The following is a 24,272-nucleotide window of genomic DNA, read 5'->3' as shown; positions in this document are numbered from 1 at the left end:
ATGAAACTGAAGCTTTCCATTGTCTCAAGTGAGAAGTTTCCCTGGGCTGAATATGGCTCCCTTCATTTTGGGAAGACGAACAATGCCAGCTCAGACAATGAGGTATATCCCATTCTCCCACCCCAACACAAGACCTTACAGACTTCGGAAGAAAAGAATGACATTGCTTTCTCCCTTCCACCTAACATCATTCTAAAACATAATGTGAAACTAGAACTGTGGAGAACCCGCATAAAAATATTGGAAAATATTCTCAGAGTTTCCACAGTTATTAACCTGAATAAGAGGAGAACCTGAAACTCCACAGAAAGCTGGTGCAGTCAAGTGTGGGTAGTGAATGCTTGAAACAATTCTCTTCACTGTGAACAACACAATATTGAACCCCTGACACCAGACCTTCCAGTATTAAATTAATTTTCAATGGTCGGGATGGATACAGGGAGATAAAACAAGCCAAAAGTCACAGCTGGAAGCTGGCAGCAGCATTTCAGAGTTGGCCAAAAGTTGCCTGCTGGATACACATTTTGAGTATTCAGATGTCTTCACTTTATAAGAAAGAGACAGTGTTTGCCTGAACATCCCTCCTGGCATGTCAGAGCTGGGCTGGCTCTGCAGGGGAGGATGGAGCAGCCTGGGAGATTAGCAGGGGGAGGAGGAAGGCTGTAGGAAGAGTGTTAAGAACAACAATCTTTGCCTTTTTCTTCAGATGCAGAAGTAACTGTCAGGATGGAACTGATCACACAATGATAAAAATGCAAATACATAAAGGCCTCCAAAGGTGGGGCTTTCTGACCCTTTGCTCCAAGGATGAAATGCTCAGGCTCCAGAGTCAGTGCAGGAGGTTTGAAAGTCTCCTGCAGAAGACCTGGGTTACTGAGGAATTTTGAGTGGTGAATCCCATTGCTCACATGTTTTCTGAAGGTCAGGTAGAAGTGTCCTTCTACTTGGGCAGCCCCAGGAAGGAAAGGAGAGGGGTGTTTCATGTTCTGCTTCTCAAAAACTGAGTGTGGCTTGCAGTTTCCTTTTGCTCTCGAGCCAGCAGAGAGTTGTACAATCCTTTATTTCCTTTTGCTTCCTGTGACGAATACCCTTAACATGAGGCTGTCCCCTGGCATGGCTTTCTAGGCAGAGAAGAGATTTGTTATTCACAGGTAACACAGAGAGCATGACCCTGCCCGTGCACACACTTTCCTGGTAGGACAGCATCCTTCAGAGGGAAAAGATGTCTTCACTATAAAGGGTTTTTTTGCAAGTCTGAATTTACACATTTCACATGATAAACCCCTCCTCTGTCCATTTTTGTTTGTTTTTTTTTTCATCTGACTGAAAATGCCTGCCAAGTCCAGTGACAAGGAATAAACTCACTGTGCTCCCAGGGCAGTCCCCTCTCTGTTGGTATGGGCTGGCTGTGTCCTCTGATTCTTCCAGTCCTTTCTGCAGCTTCTAAACAGGAGGAAAGCTTGGTATAATGGATTTTAACTGAGTCCCAGCAGCCTCCAGGGAGGACCCCTCCCACCAAAGGATTTTCCTAACAGGGATGAGAAGAGGATCAATTCTGGGATTCTCTCTCCTTATTTCTTTTAGTCATATTTCTCTATATATTTTAGAGAGATGCCAAAAATCTTAGTATCACCAAAGTACAGTATTCACACACCTTGTTAGCCCAAACAACTGCTCCTTATCTCTTACCTCAGGACTGCACAGATGACATTGAATGGGAAGAACTTCATCTCAGCTTATGCCCACCTTGGGGAAATAAACAGTGGGCATACAGTGATTAGAGCTCATGTTTTCCTCTGTTTTGGGTCCTTGTGTACAGAACAGAGCATTGCTGGTTCTTTAGAAAATAATACAAGAAGTGCTACATGTAATTTACAGGACCAAGCTCGTCTTTTAAGTGAGAACTAGTTGTGATTTTTAGGGTAATAATTCATTATATATAAGCATATCCCCCTTTTCAGAGCTCTGGGATTATAGAGAATGATTTCTACATTAGATCATTTGCTGTATTTATCTGTCAGCTCCCAGTTCCCTTGTGTGAGAGAGAACTCTTTTAGAGAATCACTCCTCATTAGCCAGAGAATGAAAATATGGGACTTCAAACTCTAAAGCAGAGATAAAGTGCAGGAACCTAAAGATTATCTCCGGGTTTTTTCAGGGCAGCAAGAGCATGAGTGCCTGGGCTCTGAGACAGCATAAGTGCACCTATTAGAGGCAATAAATCAGTTCCTTGTAAGTGCAGTGCCCCTTGGCATGGACTGAGGTAGGATGTGGTCCCCGACCCGACCTGGAGCACTCTCAATCCTGGCTGTGCAGGGGCAGGAGCCTCCGCTTCTCTCTCTTCACTGTTTTGCCACGTGTGTTGCGCTGACCACCTGAACTTTAGCCAGGCACAGCATGCCCTTATTCAATTTGCAGAGGGCCCTCTCAGTGCCCTCCTTGGATGGCACCTCTGCCAGGTGCCAGGGCACAGTCATGGCTGATGTGTGAAATATTCATACGAGCTCCTTATTTGACGGAAAACCCCAAATTGTTGCAGAGATGTCAAAATAAATCACATTGAGATTCGTCTCTGCTCCAGAGTGCCCCAAGACATGTCTGAGAATGGTTGTTGTTGCTCAGCAGCTCAAAGCCAAAAATGATTACTCTATGTGAAGAGATTGGCAATTACCAAATATTCATAAAGAGGACACTCATGTATAAAATATGTATAGTGGAACTGGCTGGTGATTTCCCATCAGAATCCATTTTCAGAAAAGCATATGATTTCCACAAAATCAGTATGAAAGAGACACATTTTTTTCTTCTTCTTCTTCCTAGATCAGCTCAGTATTTATTTCACTTTTGTGAGCTGCTCTGGCTGCCTGAATTCCTTCTACAAGGAATTGCTTCAGCCTCTGCAAACATCATTTATTGTGCAACTTAAGTGAAATGGATGCATGATTAAAAAAACAAACAAACTGCAGTTTGATAATTTTTCTGCAAAATTAATAAGTATGGAAGTTGTTTTTTTTTGGCTTTGCTCCCTTACTTTAGCTCAGTAATAAAAAGGAGGAGAAATGTTTACTGATAGCCTTCATGCACTCACTATTGCCCAGGAAATTTTCAGACTGAATTATTCCATTGAGTGAACTTTCCATTTAGGAAAGAATTTCCTTTGAAAAGGCAGCAGAAAGACATTCCACAGGAGGTTTTCATCAGTATTAGCAGTGGGAAAGCATGAAGTGGAAAGGTGTTGCCCATCCCTTGAACCATTTCATTCAGCCTTTTCCTGCAACCTTTCTCTTTTGAAGAAATCAAAACTCTAAAGGCCAGCCAGCACAGTGCTAATCCTCTCCTGGGCATTCCAGCCAGGGGCAATAGTGAGAGTCAGAGCAGAACCACCAGGTTTAGTTACAAAAGGTGGGAATTTGGCTTGGATTGAAAACAGAATACAACCAGCACTGGAACTGGCATATATCCATCATCTCTTCTTTCACTGTCCTTTTCCATCCTGGCTGCTACAATTTGATCTTGTAAGAGAGTCTGTGTGAGCAGCTGTGTTCAAAGAGAGCTCGATTCCTGCTTGTGGCCTTGGCAGGGCTCCTCTCGGGCAGGCCTGGTGGTGGCTGCCACTTCTTCCACACAGATGTCGCCTCTTCCAGGCTTTCAGAATGCCAGAACAGGCCAGGGATGCTAGGAGTAAATAAAAACCATCAGAGCTGTACTGAAAATACTATATAAATGGTATGAGATGTAAAATATGGCAAAGCTATTGGGTGAATGAAAACAAGTAGCAGAGAAATGTGAGTATTGCAGTGTAGATCACTCCCCTGATTTGATTCAATTGCCTTTCCACATTCATTCAAGACAGAAAAATACTGCAAATATCATTTGTTTTCAGAGATGAGGGTTAATATAAGTACTAATAGGAATATTCATCACTATCAGATTAACTCTAAAGCCTTAAGAGACAGGCTTCCCAGCAGATTTAGGAGGACAGTTAGGTTCCTCCATAGGATGCTCACCATAATATATTGTTTCAGAATCCCTGAGAAATCCCCTGGAGAATCGTCACTGCACCACTGTAGAGGAAACCAAGGCATCAAAGTGTGTTTTTAAAACTTCCCCCCCTTCTTCCAGCCTGTGTCATACACAAATAGGAAATTAGGTTTAACAATTTTGTTAAAACATTTGCAATTACAAATAAGAATTTTATGACAGGCTCTCAGTGACATATGTTTCACTCTATAACCTTATCACAGAATAGATTGCTTTGGAAAAGACAGAGATTTATTCTGAAACATTTTTCTTTCATCTCTTTATAGTTCTTTTGATGATTTTAAATGTTTGTGCTATTGGTACTTACATACAGTAAATGATATATTATAACAACAACTCCATGAAGTTGAATTGCTTTTTTCACTGAATTTAGTGAATTTACTGCCTTGAAAGGTAACAGATTGATAGAACTAGTGAATTAAATCCTCTCTTTATCCCCAGAACAAGTATAATATGGGCACTGCAAACAGTTTCCAGGCCTATAAATCAGCCACAGCACCTCAGCTATCATCCACAGGGACCTGCTGCTCCCTGCTTATCTCTCGCTTTTTTTCTAAAGCTTCTTTAGGGATTTTACAGAATACATCAATTTTAAGAAGAAAAGGGCGGTGGAATACCTTATAAGCCTCTGTTTTATGTATTAAAAATTATTAAATTATAAATTATTAGAAAAGGTATGTAGGGAATATATGATTTGGTGGTTAGGGTTGTCTTGGAAGGTGGAACAGGAGCTGCTGAAATAAACACCTAATCCAGCTGTGGATGGGAGACTCTCCTCCACCTCTCACAGACACTGTTTTCAAAATCTCTGCTTTTTTACTGCTAATACAGTCATAAACATCTAAGTGGACACCTTGAAAACACCAGAAACCAGAGAAATGTTGGAAATACAGTGCTGTATTCTCTCAGATATATTTACTTCATTGCTCTCAGTGAACTCAATCTGATTTATACACATCACCCCACAGGAAAAGCAAGTTTCCAACAGAGCTCCGAAAGACTTCATGGGAGCTAAGGGTCAATTTCTAGCCAGCCCAATAATTTATTTTCCACAAGGCTTCCTCCATTCAGTATTCTCCACCACACATTTTGTAAAATCCAGATTTTCATCTTTTGAGACGGGTAAAAATTAATTCATTACTGAATTTTTCTGAAGAAAATTGTGTGAGGGGGAAAAAAGCAAGTGTTAAATAAAAACAGAGGCACTCCAAACACATTACTTCAGCTCTTATAAATAACAGTTGTCTCTTAAATTCATCTCTTGTAAAGAGATCTCCTCTGACTCCCCTGCCTTTGAAAACCCAGTAATATAAAACTAATGGAATAATATTTATTGTTATGGACCAGTAGCATTTTAGAGGGAATGAAGGGTCTAGAATAGGTTTTATTTCATGTGGGTTTTTTTCACCAAGGTGAGTATTCATTCTGAATATCACATAAATTGGAATCATAACTCTGTGTTAAAAACCTGGGTGGCTTTTTGGGCAGTAGATAATGGGCTGCTCTTAAATAATTGCCTTGCTGTCTCACACTGCACACAGACCTCCCTCAGGCTAGTTTTCGAATGATTCCTTTCTTTCTGCCCTAACTTTTTGTTGTTGTCCATTTTGACGTTTTTATGACCTCATTTTGGATTAGCTGCTTTAGCCATTTTTTTAAGGGACATTTCACCCTCAGTGCAATGGCCCTCAGCTTCTAATATTCATAAAATTCAAATCTTGCCTGCAGCCATTTATTCCTGTTGTTTCCTTCTCCAGTTGCTTTTCTACCCTTTCAGTTTGACTGGCAACATGAGATTTGCTGTGAACCACCCAAAAATTCTGCAGTTTCTTCTTCTGGAGGTTCATGAAAACAATACAAATTCAGCAGACCTAATTTTTCTGTTTTCAGTTTTATTTTTTATTATGGCTCAAACCATTGCAATGCAGGTACATGAAATTAGTGGTGTATCACAACCAATCTTATAAAAGCATTCTGGTATTTATTTACATAAACCCAAGGAAAAACATTTTTACTTTATTAGGGACTTTAATAACATTTACCTGTTTGGATTTTACAGCCTCAGTGTCACCTGATGGGTTTTACACAGCTGACAGCTTGTTAATTGAAAACTCTAATTCAGCCTCTAATTCTGCCTTTTAATGGTTGAAAAGCCATTAAAGCAGCTATTTCTCTAATAGCTGTGTAGAAAAAGTGATTTTTGTTGTTTCATCCCACCCAACTCTCCCCTCACCTTTGGCTGAGTGGTCTGACAGGGCTGACCAGACCCTTTTGATTCAAGTTTGGTGCCAGAGCAGCTCAAAGCACATTTTCAGAATTATCTCACCATGCAAATAAGACAGACCTGCTCTGTGTGTGTTATCCCCAAAAAAACACTCAGATCAGTGTTTTCTTTTAGCACATATTAATATTATTTATTAGCCTAAAATAATGGTCGGCAGAATTCCTTTCAAAAATTCCGCCAAACCCAGCTAGAAAACCTGGATGAAGTGAAATAAGTCCTCAGAAAATTGCACAGGAGGAAGGAAAGCTTGTTTTTCTTCCCCAGCATTCCCAGAGCTTTATAAAATTCTGGTCAAAGCAGAAGCACACTGGGCTACAGGACACTTCTCTGCAGCTATAAAAAAAGAAGCAGATGTTTGCACCTGCCAGATTTGCTTCTGACTCCCATGCTGTGAACGTGTAATCACTGCAGGTAATGGCATCTTGCTGAAGAGTTAACTCAGTAAGCTGCATTAAGGGACATGGAGCTTATGATTCATTTTGTTACAGCATTTTGCTACACACTCAGTAGAACTGACTCAATATCAATTGCTAAATTATGACTAAATACCACTGGCTAAGTTAGCAAGGTATCTGATTTTATAACTCCATCTAAATGTGCTTTGCTCCTTTTTGGCCTTGCTAATGCATTGCAAATTGTCAATTCTTTTAAATATTCTAGAAAATGTCAACTCACGTCGTTGCTTGGCCTAAAGTCAAATGTAACAAATGCTTTGTTAAATAATTGGTGTAAGATTAGAGAACAAAATCATCCATCACCAAGTCACAGGTTTTGTTTTGTTTCCAGTAAGTTCTTTCAGTGCAATTTCCTTTGGTAATAAATCTTAAGTCTGTGATATTCAATAGCCTTAGACAACACTGAATTTTCTGTGAGTGTTTAATGTAGGCTAAACACCAATATGAAAACCAAGAGCTTACACAGACCTTTCACAGCATTTTTGAGTATATAATTGACATAAAATATTTAAGATATGAACAAACTACTGTTCAGCTGAAGAGGAAACTTCTGTTATTCCCCCAGTGCTCCTTACCAGGTTTGCTGAACTTTCCTCAGGAGCAGCTGGTGCTGGGCAATGCCTGCAAAATGAACAGTCTGGCTTGTCACATCACAAATGCTTCCTTGAGTTTGGAGTGGGTCACAGAGAAGGAATTGGCTGTTTCATGGAGCAGGAACTGTTGCAGCCACATTTTCAGCCTTTGGATAAACCCCACCTCAGTGCCCCTGAGTAAGGATCCTCCAGGCCCTGGAGAGCCAGGCACTGGGGATGAGCATTTGGGGAAAAAGGGACATCCATGATGCAAAGGAATCTCAACAGCCAGTTTGGGAAGGCATGGTTCCTTCTGTAGTGTGAATCAGTAAATCTGAGAATATAATTCCCATTATATTAACCTTCTCTACTGTTGTGGTTTTTTTTTTTTTTTTTATTATTATTTATTTAAATTGTTTGGAAGGCAAATCAATTAGTAAAAGACTCAATTGCACAAGCTCACAGAGACATGAAGGTCTCAGTGGTTAATTAAATCAATGAATAAATAGAAATATATTTGGGTAAGTTCTGTCTTTCTGTTTTAGGATGAATCAAAATGGTACCAAAAGCCAATATCATTTGGTCCATTTCTTTGGCTGAAATTACTGAGAATTTTAATGATTCTGTAAGATTTTCAGGTGAATTATGAAGACCTTTTTATCACAAGTTTCTCTGAGACTGTCTTACCAAAAGTGACCCCAGGTTTAGCTGCAAAAACTTGAAATTTTTTCCTTAAAATAGCAGTATGAACCATTTTCTGTTGGCCTTGATTCCACTACCTGTTCTACCAGGAGGTGCTAAAGCAGAGATTAAACTCCAGAGAAATCCATGACCACCAGATCCATGCAGGAGTCTACAGACAGCTTCAAGTCCCTCATGATGTTTGTTATTATTTTTTAAGGTGAAGACAAGATATAGGTGGTATTTTAACATTCACACAATATCCAGCAGCACATCAAGGGCAGTGGGTGAAAGCATTGGCCTCTCAAAAAGACTCGTGAGGAATTTCTGGAATACCTGCAGCATTTCAGCAGTGCCTACAAATTGCTCATGTCATTTTGTGACAGACTGCAAGTAATTAAAAATGGCTAAATATGCTGCTTGTAGATGGGCTTGTTGAAAACTTTGATCACAGACAGAAAGGGATTCTTTTAAAAACCTACTGTTAACAGTAGGTAAAAAGTTAATGAGAAACATGTAAATAATTAATTCTCCCTCTAGAACCAGAAAAGATTTGTTGTTGCTGTTAATGGACTCACAATATGTGTTGTATTGTCTTTTCTGAAGTAAGCACTGAATTACTTGATCTCCATACAAAAGAAAATAATTTATTGCACCAATAGCTTTATTAGTGTTTGCATTCCCAGAAAACATTGTTTTCCTGGGTTAACTAAAGCAGCCTGCCCTGATGATAATACAAAGCATGGCAGAGCTAAATTGGCACTTCAAAAATAAACTGGATACTTTAAAACAAAAAACTGGGAAAAAAATTCTGGAAGCTGGTATTTGCAAGAAAGCTATCACAAAGCACACAGAACTGTTTCAGATTACCCAGTTGTAACACTGCATTTAAATAGATTTCCTTCCTCCACGTGATGTTCTCTGAAGCAGTTGCACCAGGAGAAGCAGCACCCTGACTTTATTTACAGATATAATAAGCAGAGTCTGGAGGTCACAGCCTGAAGGTCACTCAGGTCAAAAATACTCACAGGATTGTTCAGATGTGACCATTCCACAGCTGAACTGAAAACATCCTCTCCCTACTTTATTTGGCAGATATTTTGGCAACGTTACAATAATCTCTCTGTTAGTTTCACATTATGGTACTGAGCAATGTGATTCCTCTCTGTTGTCTCAAGGTAAATAATTCCTTGATAGTTGTGATGAGCTCTTAAGTTTCACTCAACCTTTCTGACCACATTTCTCTGCATTGTAGTAGAAATTGTGCTGAAGCAGGTCCATCTCATGTAGTGATGTCTTGGCATGAAACAGAGGATAGCTGGGAGATATGTACCAGGTTTTAAAAAACACATAAAAAATTGTCAGCCAGCTCCTTTCTGAATAAGACAACTCCTGGTACACCAATGGTATTTAATCATTAAAAATGCACAAGACCTACTGATGTTCCTGCTGCTGATGGAAAAGTTGCACCTTGGCTGTCTGATGCTATTAATTTTCATTTATAAGTAAATATAAGTGAATAAATATATTGGAAAGATTTTTATTTTTGTTTTTAATGAGAGGCAAAGTAAGTTCCTGAGGCTAGGGATTTCAACAGCCTCAAAGATATACATTAACACTAAACAGAATCTAATCTAAAAGCCACACAGAAACAACAAAAAAAGCAACTTGAATATCCCCATGGAGACTTTTTTTGTACTGATATCCCAGGAGGAAGCCCTGGCAAGGCCCCCAGCAGGGCTGCTGCAGCCACACCCGTGCCCACAGCACTGCAGGACCTGGCCTAAGCTTGTGCATTTCCTCAGCCTTTGCATCATCACATATTCCCCCAATCTCCACATATTCCATAAAAAAATGGTCAAGTCCTTCATCCAGCGTCACCATCCTCACCCAGCAGTGTTTCACTGCATGTGGCACTGTCCCACTTCCAGGCAAACCTTTGCGGCTCAGGTAGCAGACTGCGTCTCCTCCTGGCATCTCTTTCCAAAAAGGGAAGCATTTTAAATTTCAGTAGCACCCTGCAGGAGTTTCAGGACGTTGAATTACTTCACCCTATTTTTCCTTTTCCCCATGGGGATCTGAAATAGCTGGAGGTGTCACAGCTTTTATACCTTTGTAAAAAAATCAATGGGCTGATGGGATGGGGGCAGGTCTTGAGTAACTCCAGCAATTCTTCCCCTGCATAAGGAGAAAATCTCACTGACTTTCCACACGAGGGCTGTCACTCATCTTCCTTCGAGGGACCCCAGTGGATTGTCTCCCCACATTAATAGGCACATGCTTTAGCCTTTTTTCTGCTTCTTGTGAAAGCTTTGCTCTACTGATCCAACTGTCAGCAAGTCTTTGGTCATTTGGCGGGGCGGCAGAAAAGCTTCATGCAATCCCAGCCACCCCATCCCTGTTTGTACCTTAGGCTAGAGAAGATGATGAGCCTTTCCCACGCTATCTGAGCTGTCAGGCTCATGGCTTTCCAGCTCATTTCTGCAGAATGCCACCTCTGTGTCACAGACACCTCATGTCCTCCCTGGAAAATACCTGTGTCAGAAATAAGCCTGGGTGGAGGCTACAGTAAGTCTGATGCATCCAACAGCAAGTGATCCTGCTGCATTTATAATTCCTGCAAGAATAATTCCTGGGTCTTTGTGACATGCTGTTCCCCACATCTGGCCGTGGCAAGCATCTCAACTTGTCAGTGGACGCTGCTATTTTTGGGTTTCTGCTTCCCAGGCTTGATGGGAGCAGCTGCATGTGACCTAGCAACAGATCTGGGAGAGCAAATGATATCAGTCCTGATAGGAATTAAATTCATATATCTTTTACAGGGCACAGCTGCTGTAGGGGTGCTGCTCCCCACTCAGAGCTACTGTGAAAAATATTCCCCAATTCCCTCCTTATGCATGCAAGGCAGACATGTTTTATTATGTATCTATTTAGCTGTGTCTTACACAGAGAGCAGCCTGGAAAAGTATCAGTCATCATTAATAATAGAAACAATTAAGAATTACGTGATGAGGGCTTACCAGGCACGTTCTAATGTGTACCAGAGAAGCAGTGGCTGGGAGTCACACACACTTTCGTCTCCAAAGGAGCTCTCCACTCCCTGAATTATCCAGCTGCCCAGCAGATGGTGGTATTATTTCAACTACTTTGCTCTGAGCTCCCTGGGAAGCAGCCAGGCTGCACGGAACAACTATGGGAAAAGTTGCTTCAGGATTTCACAGCTCACAGTATTGCATTTACAGGTTATTTCCTGCAGCGTCCTGATATTCCTTCTTGTAGAAATAAATGTTACTGATACATATCAGCCTCCTGGTACCCAAAGGGGACTTACAAGAAGGTTGGAGAGGGACTTTTTTCATGGGCAGGGAGTGACAGGACAGGAGGGAATGGCTTCAGACTGACAGGAGGGCAGGGTTAGATGGAATATTGGGAAGAAATTCTTCCTTTTGAGGGTGGGGAAGCCCCAGCACATATTGCCCAGAGAAGCTGTGGATGTGCCATCCCTGGGAGTGTTCAAGGCCAGTTTGGATGAGGTTTTAAGCAACCTTATGTAGTGGAAGGTGTCCCTGCCCATGGCAGAGGGATTGGAACAAGATTCTATGATATATTAAATGAGGCATTCTTGCAATAGTCTTGCATAAAATGCTGGCTACAGGAGGAAGAGTCCCTTCCCACCATCAGGAAGAAATAATTCTTTGAAAGATCTCTTTTCCAGAAATTTCAATCAGATAGAGGCAGCATCTGAGCCATGGTCTCATGGTGTCAGTACCCCCTGGGATTTCCAGCCTTCTTCACAGCTTGTGTGGGATAACCTGATTGCTCACCCTCTTTACCAGCAATGAGCTGTTTCCTTCTTTTTCAGTTCTTGTAACATTTTATTCTGCTCTGGTTTTGCCCCTCCTGAGCAGATTCTTCATTAGATTTTCTGACTCTCTTCCATCTCTTTTTTTGCAGTCTGTATTGTGTCCTTTTCCCTCTTAAGCTGCTGGCACATCTATAAACATCAGCTCATCTCCTGGCTGCTTGTCTGCCATGGAGCAGGATCCCCTGAGGGAGCAGTAAACCCCATCACAGATTTGATGGTGTTTGTGCCTTTGGATGGGAGCTAGAGAGGAGAAATAGCATTTTTAGGTTGGAGCCTTTCTCTAGAAGCACCGGATCAAGTTGTACTTAATCTTTTGCTTATTTTAAAAACTATTATAAGCCATTGAAGCAGGACGTGGTCAGTCACCAGCTGGGAATGATCATCCAAAGGCAGTTGGAAAAATTTGTTTGCTGAATTGATAGTATGCAATCAGTTGTGGCCTGACACAATATCTGGAGGCTTTCCAGATATGTGAGGAATGACATGTTTCAGTGCAGACTTTATGAGCTGCTGCACGTATTTAGTGAGCTGGCGTGTACCTTCATGAATACTTTATGTGAACCCAAAGTCTGAAACATGATGCAGGCAATTTTTCTGATGCCAGCAGGAGCAGAAATTTGTCACACCTGTTTAGGTCTCAGTAATTCCATATTAGAGTGCTAAGAAAGCAATAAGTGATTATGAATATTGAATATTATGTAAAAAATGTTTAGGACCAAACCTTTTTGTTTTTAATATTGCTCTGTGTCGGAGATATTGCTCACCTGCAGCTTTCCCTGAGCTCCATCACTTAACCTGCAGCCAGGTTGCACAGAGCTGACAGAACATTGTAGCCTTTGGCATTCTGGCCCCAGTGGGAATGCTCAGAAATATCAGAATTTTGAGGCACCTACAGTGCAGATACAGATGAAATTTGAGAGTGGGACGCAATTCTGTTTCAAGTGTGTTTCCTCAAACAGCAGAGGCCATGCCCAAGCAAGGTTGGTACTGCAGAGCTGTAGCCTGGGTTGCAGTTATCCCACTCAGCCATGCAGAGTAAGGTATCAAAATGTGAGAGACATGACAATGAGACTGCTCGAGAACTACAGAGTATCATTTTTGTAATATAAGGCAATTTAAATGTAAAATATCTGCAATCAAAGAAAAAAGGCGCCTTAAATACAATATTCAAAATTCAGCAATAAAAATCCTGTATCTGACAATGATAAATCAGCACATTAAAAACATGTCACTCAGAAAGAAGGTGTTCTTTGTGGGGGAAACAAGGTTTGTAATGTGGAGTTAAAATAGTGGTGACGTGAGCAGGATCAGTCATGCACAGCTGGTCCCTTGTCCCCAGCAGTGCCAGGATGGGAGCTGGGGAGGTGCAGAAATACTTCACACTTCAGAATGTTGCTGTGGGCACCAGGACTCTTCACTGGGGCTGCCAGGACTATGGGTTTGTAGGGTTGGACCCTACAGTAATAGGAACTAGTTGCTGGTCAAGTGGTAAATTGTTCTAAATTGGCTCAAATAGGAATAGTCCAGCAATTTCTTTGTTCTATGTGCTCCAGGACCCAAACCACTTCATTTTCAAACAGTTAAAAATAATTCATAAACTAATCAAATCTTGCCTAAACATTCTGTTATACACCAGTATGAAAATTACTTTTGAATCTTGCATGTCCCTGGTCTTTTGGTGACCTTTCACTGCACTTTGCCTCTACAGAGATGATCAGAAGCAGCTTTCCTTGTAACCCAAGGACAGATAAACTAAGGAGATGTCTCAAAGTAGAAAATATAAGCAGTTCCCTTAGTTATAGAAAAAGCACCCCAAAAAATTCACCAAAGAGAGTGGAATAATGCATACCCTACATCCCTGCAATGAACTTTAGACAGCTGCAGAGGAACTGGGACATTTCAGTTGTACAGTACCAAGAATGGGGTCACAAGCTTTCATGGGAATTAGACCTTTATATATCTTGTCTGTCTTTGATGAGAGCAGTGGGATGAAATGCAAGACATTTTCTAGTATTTTCTCCTCTCTCTCTCACTGTTTTTCCCCCAGTTAAATCTGTTCCCAAAGCATTGAGATGGAGGTTTAGATGCTGGAAACCAACTATGCCATCAAGCAGTCTCAGTCACAGAAGACATAAAGATGTACTACAGTGTGCAATTTAACAGGATTATCAGAAAGTAATACTCAAGGTTTTGTTCTACTAAATGTTCACCCATCCTTTGTCAAGTATTTCTAATTACCAGGATTTTAATGGTAATGTTTAACAGCCCCAGAACTCCAGGGTCTTTTAATACCTGCCACAACTGAGTTTTCAATTATCATAATTCTGTCCTTAGCTTCCATCATCATAATTATCCTTCATTACAGCAACATTCTTAAATCTGACTCATCAAAGCAAAATTTTTCCTTGTTTAACTTGACTTGCAACTCAGACTGGGATTTAACCTCTCAAATTGTCATTTCCCTCTATAGTTTCAGTCAATGGAAAAAAACCCAACTCACTTTTCTGGTTTGCCACGTGCACCTGTTGTTGTGTCAGTGTAGGGGACACCAGGCTTTTTGTCAAAACTAAGAGTCAAGGGTTGAGTATTTATACAATTCTTATAATAATGACAGGAACACTGCGAGATAGAACTCTGTGATATTTGCAACAGTCACTCACATCACAGCCTGGCTGACCTTCAGAAAGCCCAGCACATAAAAAAAGAGTATTTGTAATAGATAAGAACCATCTCTCTGATAATTCACCTATCTTAGAAGAGCAATCCATTTGATATGCTATTAATTGCGTTAAAAAATGCTGGGGTACCAAAAAGCTACAGCTCTTAATTTATTTAAATTTCTCATATGCAATTGATTTCCAAAGTGCCTCAATGTTTGCATTTGAAAAATGTGATCAGCCTACAAAGGAATTTAGATGTTCTCAGTGTCAGATCTTCCAGCCTCCACTGGCTCTGTCTGACCTCAGTTTGATGGCAAAGCAGGATGGAGTCTGACTGCCTGGAAAAGTGGCTTTCAAGCCCACTGAAACAGGTCACTGGAACCAGTGGTGCACTGCTGCATCGAGTCATTCCTGACCTCACCCCGAGCTTAGTGAAGCCAATTTTATTGCTGATTTTGTGGGAACAGACCCCAGCTCTCTATCTCTTTGTCATGGTGCTTTCAAAATCCCTTCTGCAGTGCTTCGTCCAAGAACTCAATTTCACAAATTCGGATCAGGAAGACTGCAAAACAAATGTAGCTGTGACAAGCAGGTCATGATAAAGGGTAGGGTACTGTTTATTACTTTGAGTACTTCTGTGGTATTTCCTCTTTTTAAGTCTGTGTAGCAGCCTCAGCTTGAAAGGTTTCTAAATTAAAATTAGAATATAAGAAATACTACATCATAGAGAAAAATAACTGGCAATCTCACTATATTTGATGGAGAAAAACAACTGGAAATCTCATTATCCTCTTCTGTCATTGCCCTGTGGGATGCTGTGTGGTGCAAGGAGATTGTGTGGTATAAGCAAACCCTGGTACCCAGCTGAGCCTTGGGGCGCCTCTGGAATTTTGGGCCAGTCACTTGACCTTCTGTTTCACTCAAGCAAACTGGAAAATTAGAGGCAACACAGAGCCAGAGTGAAAACTGGACATTGCTTATAGCAGTATTTTCTGGAAAGGTGAATTGCAAAGCATCATGTTGGAAGAGCAGTTTTGTTCAGCGCTGCAATGTGTGTGCTACATGCAAGCAGCAATTCTATATATACAGAGTGCAATATAAATTCATGAGATTTATAGATGCATGTCTTTGCTTTTTGGCTCTGTGCTATGCACTAAAGAGATCTTCTTGCAACTGCCTAACATCTACAGATAATAAAAGTGTAGTTGGTACTCAATTGCTAATTAATCTAAGATCTTCTCTTTACATTTTTATTAATTTTAATGCAGCTGATTAGTGGGCGAAAGACATGATTTATATAAAGGCTGCACTTAGCTCATTGCAAGAGGCTTAAACTCTCAGCTGTAACATAACAGGGGTGGAGACTCGAAACATTTTCTTTCTCTCTCTTCTGCATCCTTGCTCTTGGCAATCCAGTGTTGACTGCACTGTCTGGCCAGGAGGACATGGAATCATTCCTGTTCCTGGCCATACCTGATCTTCGTGATCATCCTGCACATTCCTGTTATTTCTGGTCTTGGTGATCGTCCTGCTTCAAGCAGGTTGGAGTAGATGACCTCCAGATGTTTCTCCAACAGACGTTTCTGGATTCCCCTGGTCCTGCTGCTCAGGGGTACAAAATCAGCTTAGGCATGATGGCATCATCTCTGAGCAGGGTTATCTTGGGAACCTCTAAATCCTCAAGAGTTCATTTTGATTCATGTTTGCCTGGGAACTCTTCTGGGGGTACAAATCTGGATCTGGGTCTTGCTCTTACCCCCCTCTAAGTGCCTTTGATCCAAAACCTGCAACTGATGTAAATGTGGTAGAAGACGCTTATACCAAAAAAAAAAAAACAAAACAAAAACCAACCCAAAACAAACAATAACATGTATTTTCCATCTAAGATGATAGTTGACTTTTTAACAAAATTTTCTGTTTCAGATAGCAGTTCTTGAGCTGCTGACAATTCCAGAGTAGCAGCCTGAGAGCAGTTTTGTTCTTCCTTTCTGGTAAAACTCTTCCAGTTGTCACAAATGCAGCAGTGGGATAATATTAGCACTGAAATCTACCTGTGTCAGATCAACATGATTTGATTTGTAGTCTATATGTAGCTACTTAATTCATAGCTATATAAATTAATATCTTTTTTAAAATTGAGTACAGCAAATAAATATGTCAGAGTGGGAATAGCTAAGATAGTTTATGGAAATATCAATACTGCCACGCGTATGTGTGTGACACCAAAGAAATAAGCTATTACAAGGCATGGCTTAAGTACTACCACTGTAGTGGGGCAGCAGTGCCTTTATATTGTACTGAAATCTGAAGCAAGGATGAGGATCTTTATTTCCTGATGGCATTTTGAGAGCCAGCCCCCATACAAGCTGGTGATCCTCAATTCTGTTAAGAACTGTCAAGATTAAAGCAGATTTATGCACATGAAAGGGTAAGTAAATGCATGTGCTTCATCTTACCTGCTTGTTTTCATGCAGTCCCAGTGTAATTGCTCCTTATATCCATAAAGTTAATCAACGTCATGACTTGACTGTTGCCCATTTAAAATCTTCAGAAATTATTGGCTGGCTTAAATAATGAGAGGAAGAAATGTCATTTGCTTCTAGCTGGTCTTTGGACCAGCTGCAATGCTTACAATGTTCAGGAATGCATAATTAAAAATTATCTGCTATGCTCTAAAGATATTTACTGAAAATACTTTTACTCACACAGTGTTACCTGTTCCTCTTCAACTTGGGTTTCTAGCGAAAACATGTTGAATTTCAGGGGTGATCAAGAGAAGCAGCAGAAAGCACTGTCCCAAGCTCAAGTAAGTTTATAAACAAGTTATATCTGTCCTGGCTGTGTTACCAGCTCTTGCTAAGCATTGCAACACACTACTCTGGGTATGGCCCATCTGCCACGTTAGCACATTCTACCCAGTATCTTCTGTAGGATGAAGGCAAAAGAAATGTCATTTTTGCTTAACCTCTACCTGAAGGAGAATCTGTGTCTCATGAAATGTTGGGCCCTGTATGGGGAAAGTGTCCGAGCTCACTCAGAGTCAGCTGTGTTGGGAGATGGTTGCACTGCAGGAGTCCTTCACAGCTGGAATTCCTGTTTCATCTGCTAGGACTGAATCGGTGCATTTCATCCAAGCACTAATCCAAGCCCCCGGAAGAGGCAGGCGGGCAAATTCTACCAGAAAATCAAAATTTGGCTGCATGTGGAGAGTTGACTCTGGCTTGAGTTACCTTTACGAGCACAAGTGCATATTTCAAACGCTGCAAGCACATATGGTATTGGTTGGCAATTAGGCATCCCCTGACAAGGTTATTTGTCTTCAAAGTCAACAAATACAGTATGATCAACCTTTGTCTAGGCAAAGAACAAAAATATTAAAGTTCCTTATTTAAAATTATTTACTTTGTTTATGATTGATAAAAGTCTAATCACACCATCATTTAATAAAATAATATTGAAAGAGACAGCAAAATCTGAGCAAGGAATTTTATCTGTCCTTTGATTACAATAACTTACAGTACAAGCAGAAAACCACTAAAGAAAATGGAAAACATTCATCCTGTTCACTTTTCTATTAGCACAGGATTGTTTTGCCTGGTGTCTTGTCTAGTCTAGTCTCCAGTGTTCCTGACTATGAGACTTCTGAAATAATTTAGCAATAGAATAGATAGTGCTGTTAAAAGTTTCTCTTTGATATGTATTGGCATTTGTCAGACATTTCACTCTTCTCTAATTAAGAAAAAGTGGATAAAGCTTAACCAGTCTTTTTTTTTTTTGCAGGGCTTTTTTATTCAATGCAATGAAAACAAAGATATATTTTTTTAAAGTCATACTAAAATTAGGATTTGGTTATGATCATGATTGATAAAATTTAACAAGTTGCATTTACAACCTTTGAGCTAATGTCCTGTCTAATGAATCATATTTTTTGTGTCCTTTTAATCACATTTTGGTCATTGATAAGAAGTAGCTGCCCTATAGTGTTTGCAATTAAATCTGTTATTCATAGGCATGTTTTCAGATGAAGCTGTAATAAAGAAATATTTTCAATGGAGTTTTCTTTAACAAAATACTAAATGCATTTTTGCAAATTAAATCAAATACAAAGGAAATCATGATAAAGGCGAATATGTCAATAGTCACAGGCTGGGCAGTCCTGCCCTTGACTGACTGAGGGAAAGCTTTTCTGCTTTGGTAAATATTAAGAGTAGAATCTGAAAAACACTAATTAATGTGCACAGCCCCTATTGACTCTCAGGTATGACTTTCAAGGTCACTTATCCATTTTCAATTATTCCATCTTTAGGCTTTAACAGGAGACTCACATCACCATGGTGTTCAAGAAAAAATGGTGTGTCATGAATTAGGAGCTACTCTAAAGAGTGAAAAATCTAAACCCATTTTATTTAACTATTTAAAACTTTCTATTAGAGGAGACCTGCCTGGAGTTTAGATTGGGAATCTGGAAATTCCTTGGATGTTGGGGAGAAAAAAGTGTAGCAGTTCTCTCTGATAATGAATGTGGAACAGCTAATCTTCCTCTGACTCCAGAACACTTTTGCCTGAGCCCAAAATGAGCTGTCATTGGTAAAAAATATCATAAATAAAATATGATTTAACTATACACGACAAAGAACATACATAATGCTTTAGTAGCAAGAGCAAGAAGCTGCTTGTAGAGGAGAAGTGCTGCTGTTATGATCAACATCAGATCAAAAATGGGTGCTCCAGACCGGATTCCTTATTGGATGTAAAAAACACTCCCTGTCCTTCCCTGGGGAACTGAAGGTTGGTTGGTTGTTTTTGAGGGAAAAGCTAGGAGACAAGAAAGGCAATAAAGAGGAATCATACCATCTGCCAGCAAGGCAAACAGAGAAATCTGGATATGGGCATCCCATTATGCCTTGTATGCTGACAACTGGTACTGAGAAATACCACCAGACCAGACCTCTGTCCTCCCACTGTTCATCCTGATCTTGCCTAAAAAAAAAAAAATGGAGTCTAGTTATAAGAATACAGAGATTCCTGTCCTGAAGCAGTGGGGAGTCAGTGATGAAGGGAAACACTGAGATAAAAGTAGGATTTCATAAAGAAGGAATATTTATATTATAATTAGCATAAGAAGAAAAATGGGTTATGTGAGTAGCAGGAGGCATATTTTGTCCTGTGATACCAAAATTTCAGTTCACCTCTATAATGTAGGCTTACAAAATCCTGAGGTGGAAACGTGTTAAAAGGAACTGGTCCATTTCCATCTCTGCCACCAGCACCACTGTGATGCAGGGTGAGCCACCCACTTCTCCTCTGTCTCAGCTTCCAGCTCTGAAAAACAGGTTAATAACACCTATCTCACAGAGAAGCCGTGAGCTTGCATTTTCAGCCAGATTGGAGACAGCCAGAAAACACGTTGAGGTAATTGACTGATAGTTGCAAAGCACTTTGAATGTAAATATTCAGTAGACTGACTTTATTCGGGATTTCTTATCTTTAATTTCCCATTTACAAACATGTGGCAAGCTTTTTAGTTGCAAAAGGTGTTTTTTTTAAGGGAGCTTACAAGCAGTAGCATATCAGAAGATCTGAACAGGGTGGATTTGTTGTGCTTCCTTCAGGTTAACTGTTTGCAGCTTTTGCCACACAAGTTTCAAAAGTGCAAGAAAACAAATCTAAATGCCTACTTAGCTTTAAAAGCATTTGGAAGACTAATAGCATGATGGTTGTCTTCCCATAATTTTGGTGACTTTTCTTCTTTCCATTTCTGTCTTAATCTTGTGCTTTTATCCTTTTTGGTTTTTTCACCTTGTGTTTGATTTCTTCCCAGGCACCTCCAGAAAGAGGGCGAAAGGTGGGACCCAGAAAATGTGCCAGCACCAACGGCAGCTCCTACCACACGGAAATGCACCCAGGGAACATCTGCTCTTCCTCGTGGATTTGCAGATGTGGGTTCCTCCTCTCTTCCTCCCTTTCCTTTAGTCAAATACTGATCCACGTGCTGTTTCTCATGGATAGGCATCATAAAGTCATGATCATAGTTATACAACAAGACCAAGACGTGTGGATCAAATCCATTTTCTTTCTGGAGGCTGCTGTGTTTTTTGAAGGATGAAACAGTCCCTTTGGATGATCTAGGATAAACTTTTAGGGGTTCAACAAAGAGGCCAGGAAGGCTTTAATGGGATCAAAGACCATTTTAAATACCACATGCTTTTGTGACCCTGACTCACACATGTAAGGAAAGACCAATCAGCTGTAATAATATGCTTTGCCATACTGAATTGTATTGAGTCCTCATCAAAGCTCCCAAAATTTAAATCCTATCGATAGGCGGCACAAGTATTCAGCCTTAGACTTCAAATTGTGATGTTGCTTTTGCTAAATGGGAGTACTTTTGAGACAATTGTGCTCCTGCTCCAATAATCTCTGTAGCTGATTGTTTCCATCAAACCCTTGGTCTGTGCTGGAGTGATTGCAGTTTCTTCCAGTTCAGGAGCACTGGTCCAGGCAGACTGGTCAGAACTAGCTCTGGCATGCATGAAATTTTGACATCTGCTTCCACATGTCACTAATCATCTTATTTGGGCTTTAAGATGAGGGGTCATTGTTGTTTCCAGAAGGCTTCTAAGTCGTTGTGTTGTTTCCAGAAGGCTTCTAAGTCATTGATCAAGAAACATGAATCCATCACAGTGTGTAATTGAGTGTGAACTGTCATCATCCCACAGCCGGCACTTTGGCAACATCTGAAGGGATGCACTTTTACTGAAACAGTCATCATAGCAGGATCCTGTGTCTTGCTCATGCAGCTTTTACTAACTGAGAATGCAGAAGAGAATTTGACATCACTGCTCAAAGCAGCTGGGAACAACCTTTGAGCCTGTTGCATGGGCTCTCATTGTACTGCAAGTCTCCTCTGGCATTAAACTAAATGAATTTACGGTCCTAGTGTTGAGTAGCCAGGTCCTTCCCAAATCAAAATCACAGCACGGCAGTATCCAGAGCTGTCAACAGGAGAGTTTTCTAAAGGGTCTCAGTGAAGGCACAGCTGTTGTTAGTCCTATCACAGTGGGTGAATAAATATTTGAGCTATCCAACTGCTGGGAGGAAGAGGGGCTGCTGTGGCAGGGACATTAGGTAGGAATTTGAAGTGGCTTCTTGAGCAGGAACTGTTCCTGCTTTTTGAGAAGTCCTGATGCACTCTTTTTTTCTGCTGTACAAATTTTAATCCATTCTTTGACTTTCTTAGACACCCACTTGAAGTTCAGATGTTTGTCTCTCACTTAACTTTCTCTTATGTGCTCTATTCTGCTGTGCTGTCTGCAGAGAATGAGGGTAACCAGTGTGTGAACTCATTCCCACTCTTTATTCCCTTTCTTTATCTCTTCTCTCCTTGTGAGAGCTGCACAGGAGGGATTGCACTTCTGAAGCATTCAGAGATCATCACACTTTTAGGTAGTGCTACCAAACAAATTAGAGTAAAAATGGAATGAAGATTGTTGTCAAAACACCTCATTGCACTCCATTGGCTCCCATCAGTCAACGAGACGTGCATGAGGAAATCATGCCCATAGATGGATGACATCAGAAACAGGAACATTTTCTTTCTAACCTAAGAGCTCTTATCAATATTTGATGTTACTTTTACCTGGCCCGTGTCTTTTAAAGTGTACCTTGAAATCTTTTGTAATGTGAATCCAGTCAAATAAATGTAGAGACTGCTCCTTTCTCTGTATTTCTCATTATTTCTTCTCTGGACAAAAAATATTTCCAAAAAAGCTCTGGCAGTGCATGGCAGGCTTCATGTAACAGAGGTTTGCAATGGATTTGCTGACAGGCTCTTAGTTAGTGCAGCACTAGCCACCAGAGCTATGATAAAGAGCTTTATCTGGGATTAAAGCTTCTGGAATTACTCATTAATTGGATTAATGAACTGTAATTCATCATGCATGTCAATCCTACTTTACTCTAGCTTCTTCTTCCACCCTCCTTGTAACATTCATGCAAAGGAAGACCTCTGTTCTGGGAAAGTTCAAGAACAATGTTAAGACTTCCATGATGCATTTTAAATCCCTAATGTGATCAAAAATCCCTTTATTCCTTTCCTGAGCACCTCTGTAACTTTTCGTTATATAATTCTTAGAGCATTTCTTTAAAACCCCTCATTTCAGAGCTTAGGTCTGTCCGAGGGGTTTTTTTAAACTTTCAAGCCTGTAGAAGCATCTTCACTGATGTTTTTTAATGTTTTATTTTAGGAAATTAAAATACTTCAAGTGCTTTACTTAGATTTCTGTCTGCCTGTGTATTGTAATGCATTCTATTAAAATATTTACTTAAGTAGAGTCAGAAAGAAACACAGGTTGAAACTTCCAGTTGATTGTGGTTAAAAATCGTTGGAAAATATGCTCTACCTTTTTGTCCTCACATTTTTTCCCTATGTGCTGATAAAAGTTCTAAAATATTAGCTTTTATTTAGCTTTTTGCCTCAGATAGACTGTTTCATTTGCACCTTCAAAGGACACTTCATTGAATATGCAGAAGATACATTGCTGTAGTGGTGACACTCTGAAACAGTAACATTAGCCCTGCTCAGCTGTCAAAAGCTGGAAAACAGATTCTGCAGATATCACTCCTCCAGAGCTGTTAATGAATTGCCTCAGAGCCTGCTTACAGAAGAATATGTGCATGGCAGGAAGTCAGAATTTGAAATGAAAATTTTTCTGAAGTTTGGAAGTTACCTAATCGCACATCTTCCCATTTGCTCTGTGTGCGTCGAAGCCCCTTGGCCTGAAACTCGGAAGGGTAAGGAGCTCTCTGCTCTCAGATCTTGGTGGGGAGAAAGGGATGTTTCATCTGCATATCCCAGCCACTCTCAATTTTCAGCAGCCAGCAGCTCCTGAGGGAAAGGAGCTATCTACTCCCATTTATTTGCAGAGTGAAAGTCAAACATGGTCACAGAAATGGTTTCATGTACACGTACTTTCTGTACAGAGCATTTGCAGTAGAACGGCAGGGCTCGCCCTGCCTAAAAGAAGTCAGAATAGACTGAGGAGTGGAGTAAAAAGAGATTCTGCTATTTCATATCAAGGAGCTCTTTCTCTGCCTCTGGCCCCTCTGTGTTGGTGGAAGGATGCTTTGATGGAAGCCTGCACCTCACTGAGGTGCAGAGTAAAGCCCTTCTGCAGGAGGAGAGCAGAGATGAACCAGCGCCAGCGAGATCTCCCCAGCTCAACATCTGAACGTGACTCAGTCCATCAGAGCTGGATTAGGGACCTCCACAGAGAGCCAGACTTGGCAAAAATGGACAGGAAATCAGGTCAGGCTGACTGCACCCAAACTGTGATTCCCTGGCACCAAAGCAGGGTCCTAGCTCAGCCAAGGAAGAAGAGTGGGGGAAGTGATATCCAAATGAAATTTTTCCATGTGTCCTTCTCTTAGTCTGGGAGAATTGAGCTACTGAAATACCGACAATGTTTCTATGAGTGAGTGCATTACTTAACATTATAAGAGAAAAATCTTTTACAAGGAAAGGTAACATCCCTTATTAAAGCAACAAATATAATTAGAAAACCCAGAGACTTTCAAGCCAGAGTCCCTTTGTCAGTCTGACAAGAAGAACAAAATTCAACCTGATGTGGGCCAGACACAAGAGCTCATAATTCAACCTAATTGTGTTAATCACTTTGTGGCAGAGAAGGGAGCTGGCACATCGGTGCGGGGGGG

At 40.6% G+C, this 24,272-nt stretch overlaps 1 long non-coding RNA gene across 2 annotated transcripts in view; it reads left to right on the top strand.

The window, feature by feature from the left end:
* Nucleotides 1–24,272, top strand: part of LOC108448158 — a 52,605-nt gene that overhangs the window by 22,655 nt on the left and 5,678 nt on the right. For both annotated transcript variants that reach the window (XR_001863953.1, XR_001863952.1), the window contains exons 2-3: nucleotides 17,268–17,364; nucleotides 20,380–20,497. This is a non-coding gene — a long non-coding RNA (uncharacterized LOC108448158). The remainder of the gene's footprint in view (nucleotides 1–17,267; nucleotides 17,365–20,379; nucleotides 20,498–24,272) is intronic.

This window comes from Corvus brachyrhynchos, unplaced genomic scaffold (assembly GCF_000691975.1).
Source record: "Corvus brachyrhynchos isolate BGI_N302 unplaced genomic scaffold, ASM69197v1 scaffold126, whole genome shotgun sequence".
Lineage (NCBI taxonomy): Eukaryota > Metazoa > Chordata > Aves > Passeriformes > Corvidae > Corvus > Corvus brachyrhynchos.
Note: the sequence above shows the minus strand (reverse complement) of the source record. Positions and strands in the feature narration are given on the sequence as shown.